The sequence below is a fragment of the Dipodomys ordii genome, unplaced genomic scaffold, assembly GCF_000151885.1.
Source record: "Dipodomys ordii isolate 6190 unplaced genomic scaffold, Dord_2.0 Scaffold131, whole genome shotgun sequence".
NCBI lineage: Eukaryota > Metazoa > Chordata > Mammalia > Rodentia > Heteromyidae > Dipodomys > Dipodomys ordii.
This window is the reverse complement of record NW_012267347.1, coordinates 3,567,123-3,582,809: the sequence shown is the minus strand read 5'-3', so window position 1 is coordinate 3,582,809 and position 15,687 is coordinate 3,567,123. Positions and strand designations below refer to the sequence as shown.

Below are 15,687 nucleotides of genomic sequence, written 5' to 3'. Positions count from 1 at the left end.
GGGGGGTCCGGTTGTGGGGCCTGAACTCTGGGCCTGGGCGCTGTCCCTCAGCTCTTCAGCTCAAGGCTAGCGCTCTACCACTTGAGCCACAGCGCCCCTTCTGGCTTTTTTTTCCTTTTGCTTATGTGGTGCTGAGGAATCGAACCCAGGGCCTCATGCATGCAAGACAAGCGCTCTACCACTGAGCCACCTTCCCAGCCCCGGGAATTGATTCTTACAGATAAAGTCCATTGGATCTCCTTCAGTGGGTTGCAGAGAGCTGGCTATCAACACAGGACATGAAAATAACTATAGAGAGAAAGATCACAACAGTGCCCAGAACTGTGAGGTTCAAGTTTCCTTCTAAAGCACTAGATGAGAAGCAATTTCAGCAAGCAAGACATTCGGTCCCAGACAGGTGTCATTCAGCACATCTTCCTTGCATCATCAAACCACAGTGCTATAGGCACTGGTCCCTGGGCAATTTCCTCTTACCAGGTATCCAGTGCTCTCTGCTACCACCATCTGCTAGCCCAGCTCCCACAGGATTGAAGATCTCATGTTGGACTTCAGTTTTTTAAATCATTCTTGAAGATTTTTTCTTTACAGGATACCTCTAAAAGTTGTAGTATAGTAATACTCACCACTCTCACTCAAAATGCATTTGGATAGAGAAGGTTGAGACTGCTTTGGCAGAAAGTAACTCTATTTCATTCTTGTTAGTAAGTCATCATTTTTCTTTTCTAGTCCCATTCCTCCTGGCATGTCAGAAATTTGTTGTCTCCTTAAAGAACAGAATATGGCATTGGGAGGGTTAGTGCATCTGCAAAAGACAGGAAAATTGGGTTTATTATTTCTGCAGGAAACTCAAATATCTAACCTTTTCCTCAGGAAGTGAGGTGTTAGGCCAGCTTCTACATCTTAATTGTACAGAATTGCATCCCATTTTTCCTGAAGGGGTATAGAATACTAGAACAGCTAGCTAGCTAGCTCTTTGGTCTCATAAAGGCATCTAAGCTACTCATGAGGACCCCAATTTGGCAATCTAATTGCCTCCCCAAATCCCTGCCTCACCAAAGCATTCTAGAAATGAGTTCCCACCTAGAAATTTGGTGAGAGTTGGGAGGATACAAATATTTCATCCCTTTCAGGAAATATCAGAGTAAACATAGCTTTTCCCTAGATGAAGAAGATTCTGACAAAGCTCTTTCCTGAGCTCTCTTTCACGTTGATGTAAGAGGGTCATTGTCCACTGTGGCTCTGTACTTTCCCATCCGCCTGTCCCGTGTCTCCCTTTAGCCTTACCGTCACTGTTCTTGTAAAGTCAGGTTCTATCCTTTCCTTGTCTCATCAGATGGACCATCAAGTGGCCCAGAGTCCTCCGAAGTAAGGCAGCACCTGGAATAACATCTGGTATCTTTAATTCTCAGAAGTTTCCATCTGAAGGCTCTCATCTGTAATTTCAGCCACTCTGATTGAGATTTAGAGGAATGAAGTTTGAGGCAAGTTTAGGCAAAAAGTTGGCAAGGCCTCATCTCAAAACAAAAACAACAACAACAACAACACACACACACACACACACACTCCAAATGTGATGGTTTGTATCCTACTTAGGCAGACGAGCAGGTCCAAGGTCAGCCCCAGGACAAAAATAATGAAAACTAAAAGAGCTGAGGGTATGGCTTAAGTGATAGAGTGCCTGCCTAGCAAGCATCAAGCCCTGAGTTCATACCCCAGCATTGCTACCTCCCCAAAAGAGTTTCCATTTGGTTATTTCCTGAAACATTTCCCCATCCATTCAATGTATAATGAAGACTAAGGTAAGGATTATTCTTAATCTAAAATTCAGCTCCTAAGAGATGAGTACAGTGAAAAAAAGTGAGATATAATCCCAGGGCTCTTCTTCCTAGATTAAACATCGGTTCTCTCTTTTCTGTTTTGTAACTGCATTTATTTAGGGTAGTGGACTCTGTTCTGCTTGTGATATCACCATTATATTTAGAATACAGTAGACGGTTTTGACCCGTAGATAAAGATCTCAATGGTATCATGACTGACAAGATCTGGGGGTGCAGCGAAGGAAGCAGAGCCAATCATAAGAAATGTGATGGTTTGTAAAATACCACTGGAGAACTGAGACCAAAATAACACAGCAAATAAGGACTTCTAAAGGCAATTGCATCATTCCAGAGCTTCATAAGTGAGATTTTTGTTTTTAGAAAAGTCAACAGCTTGTTACTAGCTGTTCCGGAAGAACCAGAATTCCTGTTGGATGCTAGAGAATAACCTGCTTTTTAAAAATGAAGTCATATAGCCAGGCATGGTGGGGCTGGCCTATAATCCTAACTACTCAGGAGGCTGAGTTCTGAGGACTGCAGTTCAAAGTCATCCTTGGCAGGAAAGGCCATGAGACTCTTATCTCTAATAAAGCATTCAGAAATAGGAAGTGGCATTGTGGCTCAAGTGGTAGAGTGCTAGCCTTGAACTGAAGAGCTGAGGGGTAGTGCCCAGGCCCAGAGTTCAAGCCCATACCCAACCCCCCCCAAAAAAAGTCATAGAGACAGAAAGACTGGATTAATTGTACACATGTATGGAGTACTTGTGATACTTCAATACATATATGATCTGAAATGTTCATATTAAGGTAATTAATCACTTAGGGAGAAGTGGATGAGGCATAACTATGTAAGCCAGGCGGGCCTCCAACTCATGATCATGATTCATGTGTTAGTTTCCCAAATGCTGTGATTGTAGGTGTGTACCACTGTGCCTGGCTATACAACATTTCCCTTAAACCACAAGTACACATTTCATTCAGAAACTGGAAACACTCCTGAGAGGACCTGTGGAGAATAAGAAGGAAAAGTTCTGAATCAGGGTCAGAGCTACTACCAAAAGAGACTCATAATGGACAGTGTCACAGGCACAGGGCTCTTGGTAAGTGAGCTTTTGGGTCAGTTGCCTCACAATCTCAAACTCCTGAGCACAAGAAAAATGTGTGTGGAGGGGGCTGCGTGGTGCTGAATTCTGTAACCGCACACCAGAGCTGGCAGCAGCAGAGCCAGACCTGCCTGGGAGCAGGGCACGGAACTTGGACGCCCTATGTAACAATGAAGATAATTCATTGTCACAAGTTGACTTTAGTTCCCAGAATGCTTAACCTAGGGGTTAAGAACCAGGCCACACTGTTTTAAATACAATCTGCTACTTCTTAGCTGATTGGTGTCAGACAAAGCTCTGAGAAATGGCACAATGAAGGATATTTGCCTCATGTGGAGCTGTGTTAAGGACTCTATGAGGTACAAAGCAAAGAACTGTGGTTGCATAAACAGATACCCGGTGAACTATGAACCTCCACAGCCTTGAAGCTATGAATGTCTTTGTTGCTGAAGGTAATGATGACTGAGGAAAAGAAAGCTGCCATCATGGTTGTATTCCCAAAGCAACGAAGTAATGGGTTTCAAGTTTAGGAGATGAGTAGATGTGGAGAGCCTGAAGGGATGAAGATGAATTAAAATCAAAACTTCAAAGAGTGGCATCTCAGGGATGGACTTACATTAGCTCACAGCTGGAATAATGAGAAACTGAATAGGGTTTGAATTCCAATTTGTTTCTACTTGCTTCCTAGATTGCTATAACTATTCTAATGTCTACAAACTGGTTGCCTGTGGCCTTGGTGGATGTGGTTGTGGGCACTACCTCTACTTGTCATTGTGGTGTCCAGAGTTCTGGTTAGCGAACACTCACTAGTAGAGTGAAAGGAGTCAGAAGCCATGGAGGGGCAAAGGTGAAGCCAGCAGGTTTGTTTCTTCCCAGGGAGTTCCAAACCCCCTAGCAGCTAGGATTGCTGGGAGGAGGAGAGGAGAGACAGTCAGGGCAAGAATGGATGTACTACTGTGGATCTCATTGGATAATCCTGTTGACAACTAAACAATACTGGGAAGAACCACATTGGTGGAGCAGGTAGGAGGAGACAAGGAAAAGGTTTTGAGTTGTGAACAGAGAAATCCTTGGTTGGGCAAACAAATAGGATCAAGACTTGACTAGGTGCAAGATAGATAGAGCAGAAGAAAACAAAATTTCAAGAACTTGAGGGGGAAGTTTTACTAGAGCAGCAGTAAGAACAAAAAGCTGACACTATTTCTTGGGGGCTTGCATGACCGGGGAAGGTCCCAGGTAGTGAATACAGGGTGCGAGCAGAGCTAGAAAGAGGAACTGAGAGGAAAGGACTGCTTTGAAGACAGAAGTGGAGAGAAAATGACATTTTCGGAGGCTGTACTAAATGATATTTGCATATCTTGCAGGGGGCAGTAATTCTCCATAGGTCAGAGACTTCACAGGAGTCATGATTGGAGTCCAGAGGCCAAAGGACTGCCCAGCCCACAGAGCAGGTACATAACTTAGACATAGTTTGAATCTGGTCTCTTGTTCTTTTCATATATTGTTCTTTTTTAAAATTCCTTTTGTTGTTTGTGTCAGGGAGTGACGAGGGTCTCAAGATTATAAAGAACATCCCAGCTTTTGGAGAATAGAGAAAGAGAAGAAAGGGTAAGTGGCTGTTGCACCATTCTTTAATGTTTGTGGGTCACTCGCTCTGGTGAGCTTGCCTTTGTATCACACCAACAACTGAATCCATGCCTGATTCCCACTTGTGGTCAGAAACCATCTAATTCCCACCAAGATGGGAACTGGAATTGTAGGTGGCACGAGGTAAGGCTCAGGAACTTTATGCGGGACGAATGAACAGAACATATGTGCTCCAGTGACACTTTATGTAGCAAAACATTGACCAGCTCCATAGCTCACAAGGGTTTGCCAACCTATGTTCAGAGTCATTATTTAGTTCCAACTTTTTTAAACCCATGTGTTAGTCTCCTCAAACCAATTTCATTTTTGTCTTAAAAAATTAAAGTTGTGCTTGTCAAAGGAATTAGGTAAGAAAAACATTGCTCATAATCCTGCCCCAAGCCAGGACTCCAGGGTATCCCTGGGTGTCTCTGTGCCAGAGTGAAACATATCTACTTATCCCAGAACAGTTTGAACCTCTTTCAGTTCTGCTCAGTGGTTAGCATTGGTCTTTTTTTAGATTTAGACCCACCGTAGGTGGAGATTCTGTACATAGAATAAAATTTTTTTCTTACCTAATTCCTTTGCCAAGCACAACTTTAATATTTTAAGACAAAAATGAAATTGGTTTGAGGAAACTAACACATGGATTTTAAAATTTAGAACTGAATAATGAATCTGAACATAGGTTGGAAAACCCCTGTGAGCTCTGGAGCTGGTCAATGTCCAGTTTTGCTAAACAAAGTGTCATTGGAGCACAGGAGAATCCCTTCATTTATATATGATCAATAATGGCTTTCCTGTTAGCAGGACACAGCTGAGCAGCAACATCAGAGATCAGAAAAATCAGAGCTAGTCATTCTCTGGCTTTTGACTAGAGAAGTTTGCTGGCTCTTGACCTAGAGCTAGAGAGGCAATGATGGCATGGGCTGAGTCTGACCATATAGAAGTAGTTAGACCTGAGCCTTTCTCTCTGGGATGTGTTTAGAGCTATCAAGACACTTGGCATTCAGCCAGTAAGTGTTCAGGAGTTAAACTCCTGTGGGCAAAAAGGCACTTCTCTGCAGTCCATCTTCTATCCAGTCTGCAGGTCCTCTTTTTAGATGCTACTTCCCTCCCTGTACTTGGGCTCTTAACTGAGAAGACATGGCGACAGTGATCACCCAAGAAGGCAGGCAGTGCTGGAGGAGTAGCTGCGTGACCCACTGCAGAGCAGGGCAGCCCAAGACAGTGTGTGGACATTGCCACAGTCTCTCTGCTGGACCCTATGGGGACAAGCAATGTACATGCCAGAGACAGAAAACATGAAGAGGGTGGAGACTTGCCTGCTTGTTCACTGACTGGAGCTGTGAGGGGAGCAAAAGCCAGAGGTTAGCCCAGAATATCTGTCTTCATTTATGGTAAGTTGCTCAGAAACTATTTGTTGTCTTCCTATCCTTTTCTATTCTCTTACCCCTTTATAACCTGACATTTAAATTATCCTAAAACACACAACTATCCCTTGTAAAATTTTGACCAATGGGATTGCTAGCAATAAGTCCTATGGATGCTGGAAATTTAGTGATTCTCTCCTTTATTTCATTTTCCTCCTCTCCCCCCCCCCCCGCCAGGCCAAGATTCTCTCTCTCTTTCAAGTGATAGACAGATTGGGACACAGCAGTGTAGCCACAAGTCCCAACGTGTTCATCAGAAAACGTATGAGAGCTGAACCCACTGTAAATTAACCCTTCTTCTGGCCATATTTTGTATTAGAACACCTTTCTTCCAATAATAACTATTTATTTAGTGCCTGTTAAATTAGAAAGGAAATCTTATTTCTTGGAGTAGCCATTGGCTTTCTCTTGCCCATAGTTAAACAGAGTAACACAAGCAAAAGATCTCAATGCCTATTCTGAACCCAAATCTTGTAGATACTTGGTTTTCATCAAGATGAAGGTATTCAATATTACACAAAAATATTAAACATTCTACTTATGAGACTACCATATATAACATCTAACATACTAGAACACAATTTTATGATCAACCACTGGTCATGGTGGTGACCTGCCTTGACCATAAAGATTAGGGTATGCTGTGATTTCACATTCCTTGGTCCAGCTTTGCATCTATCTGACTCTAAAGCTGAAGCTAGAGGCAGAGACCTAAGTAGTCTTGCTGTTCTCTAGGCTCTGATAAAGCCTCAGCCCTTATAGGACTTGGAGATCCCCTTTGCTACCATTTCTGTTCTAACTCAGATGATTGGATTCACCAAAGATGACCAGCAGCGAGCACAGCCACATGAGGACTTGGTCCAGCTACCATCTGGGATCTGAATAAAGGTATCTTTCAAGATAGACTTTATATGATTAGCAAAAAATGGGGGGAGTGAAAGAGCTTTAGTCTTGTAGGTATAAGAGCATCAAAAACAATCCTCTCAGTGTCAGAAAAAGTTCCCATCTTGGCACTAGTGATGATGGTTAACACTTGTACACAGCTCTGTCCGTGTTGAACACAGCTCTGGATGCCTTGTGCTCGTGGTTTCTTCTACTCTCAGCAAGCTTTTGACCTTAACTCTGTCTTCTTTCCACAAATGTGGAAACTGAGCGGCAAAGGTAAGTGTCTTAGCCAATTTGGGCTCCTATAGCAATATGTATTAGACTGAATAATTTATAAACAACAGAGTATGGTTCACAGGCCAGAAAGCTGAGAAATCTAATATCAAGGACAAGTTGAACGGGTGTCTGGTGAGACTTGTTCCTCAGAGATGATGCCTTCTCGGTGTTCTTACATGGTGGTAGAGATGAGTCAGCTGCCTCAGGCCTTTTTATATGAGCACAAATCCCATTCATAATTGTTACACCCTCACCATCTAATCACCACCTCCAGGACCTACCCCTACTATTGCCCTGGGGATGACACCGCCCCATTTGTTAGGAAATGCAAAGACTTGGAAAAAATTATATTAAGTGAAGTAAGCCAGGCCCAAAGAAACATAGGTCCCATGGTTTCCCTTATTTACAATAACTAGTATATGTCTGGGACAAGCAGAAAAGCTCAAAAGCTATGTACATATGACCATATAAGATGATGCTAAGTGAAATGAACCCAAAGATAGAGACCCAAGTGGTTTTATCTTTCTTGCTGTTGTTTTTATTTTATTTTATTTTATTTTATTTTTGGTCATGGGTCCTGAACTCTGGGCCTGGGTGCTCTCCCTCAGCTTTTCAGCTCAAGGCTAGCACTCTACCACTTGAGCCATAGCACCACTTTGGGCTTTTTCTGCTTATGTGGTGCTGAGGAATAGAACTCAGGGCCTCGTGCATACAAGGCAGGCACTCTACCACTGAGCCACCTTCCCAGTCCCGTTTTTAATGTATTTATAATGTACTATATGATTTTTTTTGTTTCTTTTGTATGTTCTTCTCCCATGGTATAACCCCTGTTTCTACTGTATTTCATTCCGGTGCCCTGCATCTTGTATATATGTTTTTCTAATTTGGAGAGGGGAAGGGAAATAACATATAAAGATATAGGTTGATACATTGTAACAATGAGATATACAAGACACTATGTTGAAAATGAACTTTATAACTTTGGGGAGGGAGGAAGGAGGAGTTGAGCAGGTGGGAGAGAAGGGGTTGTAGGGGAAAAACAAAGGAGAAGGTAACAAAACTTGATAAGAAATGTGCTCATTACCTTACTCATGTACCTGTAACCCCTCTGTTACAGTATTTTTACAATAAAAAATATATACAAAAAAAAGAATCCACACATGCATTATGGAAGAATGCAGACGTTCAGGATTGTAGCCGGAGCAAGTTGGTCATTGATCATTTTCTAGTAGTAACACAGCTGGGATTCAACCCTAGGCAGTCTAAGTCCACGGTATGGCTTAGAAACACTGATATATTAGTACGATATATTCCTTCTGTGTGTTAAAAAATGAAGGCCACTGTTGGAAAAACAGACTCTTTTCTTTAACCAGTTTCTGATTACCTAGAATGTGGTTTTGCTCTAAATCATTTAAAACATTTAAGTCCCTTTTGCCCCATAGTCCTGAAATAGCTCCTCCCTGCAATTCAAAACATGCATCAGGTCAAGATCCATGATCAGGATTAATTCTCATTCTCATTCTGAGTAAATGTAGTCCCCACGAAAGTTGAATACAGGCGCCCCTTCACTCACAATTTTGCTTTTCACAATTTCAGTAATCCAGAGACAACCACAGTACAAAAAAATATTAAGTGGAAGATTCTAGAGAAAAAATTTGTTTTAAACTGTTTTTATTATAATATATTGTTAGAATTGTTATACCATTGGAAATTACTTATTGTGCCTAATTTATCAGACGAGATCGGGCGCGTTCAGGGTGGTATGGCCGTAGACAATTATTGTGCCTAATTTATCTATTAAACTTCATCATAGGTGTGTAGGGGAGGAAACACATAGTACATATGGAGTTTGGGACTATTGGCAGTTTCAGGCATCCATGCGGTTCTCAGAAAGCTTTCCCTAAGGGGAAGTCAACTGTATTGTCCTCTGCTCAGGATCCATGTCCAGGTAGATTCAAGTTGCCTTTTTAGATCATATGCAGCGTGAAACTGTAAATGACAATGTTGTAGGTAGAGGCTGACTGATCATGAAACATTTGTAGACTTGATGCATATGGTTGGGGACACTTCACATTTCACTGCTCCTAAGGCTGTAGTTTTGTTTTGGGGAAATACAGATGCTTCCCTATGATCCTGCTCATCCTCTTGCTTATAATAATACAAAAAGGAAACACTGAAAATACCCAAAAAGGGAAGATTTAAAAAATAAATGGTATATCAAAACTTTGTGGAATGAGAAGCAACTATTAAAATGATTCTGTAGAAGATGCTTTCATAGCAAAATAAGATACTTAGGACATACTGTTAAGAGCAAAGGAGCCATAGAATGCACTTTATCTGTACCACACTGCCTGCCTTGCCAGGCAGTATCGGAAAGGTGTTGGAGCAGAAAACACCAAAGCATTGGGGTAACTATAACTGAAAAACATGGAATTAAAGGTGGCTTTATTTTTCTCTGTGTGCTTGGTGATTTCTAGTATTCTTAAGTATATGGAATGTATGTGTTTTCGAAAGATTTATAGGAAATAAGGCCTGCATGGTACAGTCTCTCCTGTGTACCAACTATTCCACTTGAATTTTCTGCATGGGCAGATGGGTGATAAGCATGTGGGAGAGATCAGGGGTTGTTGTCTCCTAGGGGTTAGAGATGTCACCAATCTTATTCAGTCCTCCCTACCAGATGGGCTTGTTGGCAACCTATAATCCCTTTCAACCTTACCATCCACTATCCAGAAAGGGTAAGAATCTGGTGAATAGAAAGGGAATTGAGCAAGGGAGAAGAGAGAAGAGCATGCAAAAGATGGTGATGCATATTGATGGTAGGCATGTATTTTCCCAACTGTTGGTATTCCTTCTCTGACTTCAACATGCCAGCAGTGGAAATGTGGATCTCCAGTTGAGAATTAAGATTCCCTATGGCATTACCAAATGCAATAAGGTTGAATTCATGACAGGTTTTAAAGTAACTGTTGCAGGTAGAGAAGAGAATAGTATTAGAGACCAATGCTGCTGTTGTGAGGTAAAAAGGTCATGCGGTGAAAGGTAAATTTCATGTGTAGCTGGTGTTCTGTATTTTACAGGATAGACATTTACACGTGGGAGCACATAATTTGGAAGGATACCTAAATTGGCTTAGTAATTTCCTGGTAGAGGGGAATGTAGAAGAATTTAATGGTTAAGATTACAGTGACAGAAATGAGATTGTGTGTATATAGATTTGAAAAGTAACAATAGTCTTTGTGCAGACATATTTAGCCAACAAAGGATGGAGAGAGAGGGAAGCTGTGTTAGATAAACTTGTAGAAATCCCTTGGATCCATCCGTACCTTGGAGAGTCCTCAGGTAGACTTATCAAAACTCAATCTGCCACATGCAATGGATCTGTCTTCTCTGTGAACCACATGTAATGCCTTGGATTCAAGTGGGAGTATCATGAGCCTCCTGTTCTCAGCCTCCCAAGTAGCCAGGATTACAGGCATGAGCCACTGGTACCTGACTTACAAATTGACTCTTCAAGAAATACAAATCAGAAAAACAAAACAAATTACATTCCCTATTTGAAGAAGTTAGTTATACAGTTAAATGGGAAAATGGAACTGATTAACTTCAGAGGTCTCTAGATATTTTTCATTGAACTCAGAGTTACAGAGCCACGAAGATAGAAGTAAATTGTACAATATTAAGAATAGAACTCAAGAACCTCGGGGAAGGTAGGGAGGGAAGGGATGGTAGGGAGAAAACAATGGAAGGGGTAACCATGATCAATAGGAAGTGTACTCATTACCTTGCTCATGTAACTGTAACCCTCTGTATAGTATCTTTACAATAAAAAATTTAAAAAAAAGGAATATAACTCACTGGGCTGGGAACATGGCTCAGTGGTAGAATGCTTGCATAGCATGCATGAAGCCCTGAGTTCGATTCCTCAGTACCACATAAACAGAAGCCAGAAGTGGCACTGTGACGCAAGTGATAGAGTGCTAGCCTTAAGCAAAAGAAGCTTAGGGACAGTGCCCTGAGTTCAAGCCCCAGGCCTGGCAAAAACAAAAAAAACTATGACTCACCAAAGTGAATGCTGTAGAAATAGCAGCAGAAATAGCTGCAATCATGGTACCATAGTTATGGTATCTGTGGCCATAGTAATTTTAAGTTACTATAATTACCTTGGCTAATAAGAGGTGTCTTTGTTGAATGAGGCTGGCCTAAGTTTATAAATACATACTTTTAGAGTTGCTATGGAAATTTTGCTATGGAAATTCTGGTGCAGAATTAAATGTTGGAAATCCAGGTATTATGTAGGTAGACACTATCCAGATGTCCTTTATGTGAACTTATCCTTTCCTGCCATCAAGATCCTCTACAATGCAATCCATTAATTTATAGAAATCCACTGAGACTCCCATAGACCAAAAATATGACAAGGAATTCAGACTGAGTAAGAGTGCCTGGAAACTATCATTCATTACCTCCCTGGAAGATACAAAGAAAATATCCTAGAAATCCAGTTTCTTGGTAGTACTGGGTTTAAGCTCAGAACCTCATGCTTGCTTAGGCTAACACTTGAGCCATACTCCTGAGCCCCTAGAGATCCAGTTTCTAAAACATTTATATCCACATATTTGCTCTAGGATATCAAAGAATGGCATGAATGAGTTGATGTTTCAGGTAGCAACTTGTCTACAGACTAGAGTTTTACAGAGTTTTCAGGTTTTCTTTTTCATGAAGAACACCAGTCTCTTCAGTAGCTGCAGGAGTTCTGATAATGCCCTACTCAAAAAGGCACTGCTCTACCTGTGGGAGGAAGTGGAGGAAATCCCAGTCTTGGTATCAGAGGTAGAGGGAGGAAGACTTGGTGAGACTCTTAGTAAATGCCAAAGCAGTCTGTGTGATGGGTTCCTCTCTATGTAAATGAAAATGTCTCCTGTTGTAGTCCCTGGGGAAAGCACGTGAGGATGAGCTCTTAGGAGTCATGAACAATGTAAATGACGCTTTAATTCTACATATGTGGGTTTTCCAGAAGAAAAGCTAGAGACAAAGGGGAACTTTTGGCCTGTTGGCTATGGGTCAATGACTATATTAAACTTTCTAGAGTCACTCACAGCATTTTCTGTGGGCATTTTTCTGGCAGGTAAGTGACTATAAATTGTGTTGTGGCTGAAGAAAGGCTGAGCACCAAGATCTAGATGATCATTCTGATTCTTGACTTTGATTTCCCCAAAGTGTTTGCTTACTCTTCTTATATACCCTGTTAACAACTTGTTCCCAACGCACAAAGGCATGATTCTAAAGCAGAGTATACATTTATGCATGTATGTATGGATTCATGCATTCATTTATTTAATAAAAATTTCATTCAGTACCCTCTACTTTCTGGGCACTTTGCTAAGACACATATGTTCCCATATGTGAATTAAAGCTTAGCAGTAAAAGAAACATGTAAAAAAGCAAACCCACTTGTGTGGTACCTTCTGTGGCAGTACTCTGTACCAAATAGACACAGTGGAGATTAAGAAAAGAGAAGTAAAGGCCGTCAGTAGAAATAATTATTGAGAGATGATTAGGTCTTAATAAAACAAATTAGACTTGTGAGGAGGTAGAGCTTCCAGTCCTGGAAAAGAGTATAAGGAGAAAGAATAGCGACTACTCTGGAGTGCTCAGAGACTTTCAAGCACTTTAGAAAGGCAGATGCAAAGCTACAGAGGCAGACAGCCAAGGGATAAATCCCTGAACATCTGGAATTTACCTTCAGGATGGCCAGGAAATTTTTTTTTACCATATTAAATAAAAACCTGTTTTCTCCTATAAGTACTTGATGACCCAAGATGGCAAGCTAAACACTAATGATTTAAATCTTACTTTCAAAATCTCATTAAGAGATTGGAAAATTCAAACCTAGAGCTTGGCTCACACTTAAAATATCTGAGGATCAAGGTTTGAAGGCAGACTGAGGAGATACACTCAAGACATTCTTATCTCCAATTAAGCAAGAAGATGGAAGGGGAGGTGTGATTCAAATAGTAGAGCATCCTCCTTGAATGAAAAAGCTAAGCCAGAGTGTAAGGCCCTGAGTTCAAGCCCCAATACAGACAGACACATACACACACACACACACACACACACACACACACACACACACACACACACACAGTGCGGGTGGGTATTCTAAAATCAAAATCAAGCAGCACTCCCACTAGAAAAACAAGAAGTGAAAAATCCTGTTTCTGACAAGTTATAGTAGACAAAAATCTTGAAAGTCTTCCCATGTTCAATGATCATAACTGATAAACATTATTTTTTGGGGGGGTCTGGTCGTGGGGCCTGAACTCTGGGCCTGGGCACTGTCCCTCAGCTCTTCAGCTCAAGGCTAGCACTCTACCACTTGAGCCACAGCACCACTTCCAGTTTTTTTCTTTTTGCTTATGTGGTGCTGAGGAATCAAACCCAGGGCCTCATGCATGCAAGGCAAGTGGTCTACCACTGAGCCACCTTCCCAGCCCGATAAACATTATTTAATTTTAAGTGCATTGCTGAACACATAAGAATGAAAGGAAATCTCCTATATATATAGATTGAAAAAAAAGGAAGTAACAACAGAAGTCACATATTCAAATTAGTATTGCCATTCCCCTGGGAGGCATGAGGGGAGGGAGACTATGTTAGATCACTTTAGGGTTTAGTGTTGCATGGAAAATCTTTGATTCTGCCATTTGGATAATCATAACATCATTCACAAGCCATACAAAAATCAGTACAGGCCAATGGCTGTGGTAGACAATTAGAAAAATATGTGTCTGTCCTGTCATGGACCAAATGATTTCTTGGATCTTTTATGGCCCAGGCCAGATGTTCCTTATCCTTGAAAGTCACCATGAGGAACCAGAAGATGAAACCCTGGGTGTGTAAAAGGTAGAAACTTGAAACTAAACTTATGCATATAAGATGAACACTCAAAAGGTTTCCCTTGTATCAAACAAGTGGTTATTTTAGGATGGGGAAGGATCTACTGAAAACAGATACCCAGTGGTTGGTTGGTGCTGGATGCCAGGGAGACAAAGATAGCAAAGACATAACGAAGAAGTTGATCTCTTCATATGGGCTCTGGAGAAAACAGAATGTTTTCCCCAATATCACTATTACAATAAAAATTGTTACTGGGCCGGGCACTGGTGGCTCAAACCTGTAAGCCTAGCTATTAAGGAGGCTGAGGTCTGAGGATCATGGTTCAAAGCCAGCCTAGGCAGGAAAGTCCGTGAGACTCTTATCTCCAATAAACCACCAGTACACTGGAAGTGGTGCTGTGGCTCAAGTGGTAGAGTGCTAGCCTTGAGCTGAAGAGCTGAGGGACAGAGCCCAGGCCCAGAGTTCAAACCCCACGACTGACAAAATAATAATAATAATAATAGTTCTGGGCCAATGGCTATTTCCAGGGCTTAGAAGACACATAAGTTAAATGATTTTTGAAAAGGGCACAATGAGAAACCCAACTTAAAAAACAGAACCTCCTAACCAAGAAAGTAATTATATAATGACAAAGGAGTCAACTCATCAAGAGGATGTGAGAGTTGTTAGCATTGTTAAGTTATAAGCACACAGTGCTAGAATATCTAAGGGTAACAATAGAAGGCAGAAAACCATGGAATAAAAATGCTAAAAACTATTCAGTTCAGAGCTATCAGTCTTAAATTATATGTTAGAGTTTTTTAGACAAACTCACAGTAAGAAGAGAGATCAGTAATCACCCTCCCAGAAAAAAAAATTAAGGCACTTATATGTCAATTAAGGCAATTATAGTGTTTGTCCCCTCAAAATCCATGCTCAAGTTCAATCAATATTCAATGCACCCCTGCTGGAGGGATGGGGAAACCGATGGTAGGTGCTAGCAGATGGTTATGTCATTAAGAAGGAATAATGCCTTTCTCGGGGCAGTAACTTCTCATCCACTTGAGGCTGTATTGCTTACCAGGAAAGTGGATGGTTATAAAGCAAGTGTGATGTTTCTTTTCTTTGTCCTGCATTGTGTGATCTCTCTCCCACATGCACCCCACTGTCCTTCCATTGCTCTTCTTCCTGTGGAGACACACAAGGCCCTAACCAGAAGCCAAGTAAATGCAAGCCCCATGCTCTTTTATTTTCTTTCTTTTTTTTTTATTGTGAGCCCCATGCTCTTGGACTTCAGAAATATCCAAAATAAACCTCTTTCTCTTTATATTTCTCACTCTCAGGTGTTGTTATAGCAACAGAGAGTATGCTTAAGACAGTTATCCATGAATACTAATAGCTTTGGAAAGACTGTAGACTCTATTTTTAAAACCTGAAGCATCACAGTAGGATTTAAAAAAAAAAAGAAGAAGAATGACAGAAACAATTGTAGGAGAAATCATCACACCTGAGCCATCTTGGAGACAACGAGGAGCAAAGAAGAAGGGCACAGGACTAGCAAAAGCAGCCATGTATCAGGGCCCTCATGGTCTCCAGTAGCCACTCTGGAGAGAACAGTAGTACTTTTCACCACTGAGATAAACCAATAGACCTACTGCAGTCCCTCTGA

General features: G+C 41.3%; 1 long non-coding RNA gene across 1 annotated transcript; it reads left to right on the top strand.

Annotated features, from left to right (window-relative positions):
* Positions 1-4,265: 4,265 nt before the first annotated feature.
* On the top strand, positions 4,266-9,576 carry LOC105996466. Its single transcript, XR_001175605.1, has 3 exons — positions 4,266-4,370; positions 6,783-6,866; positions 9,257-9,576. It is a non-coding gene; the product is annotated as an uncharacterized LOC105996466 (long non-coding RNA).
* The last annotated feature ends 6,111 nt before the right edge of the window (positions 9,577-15,687 follow it).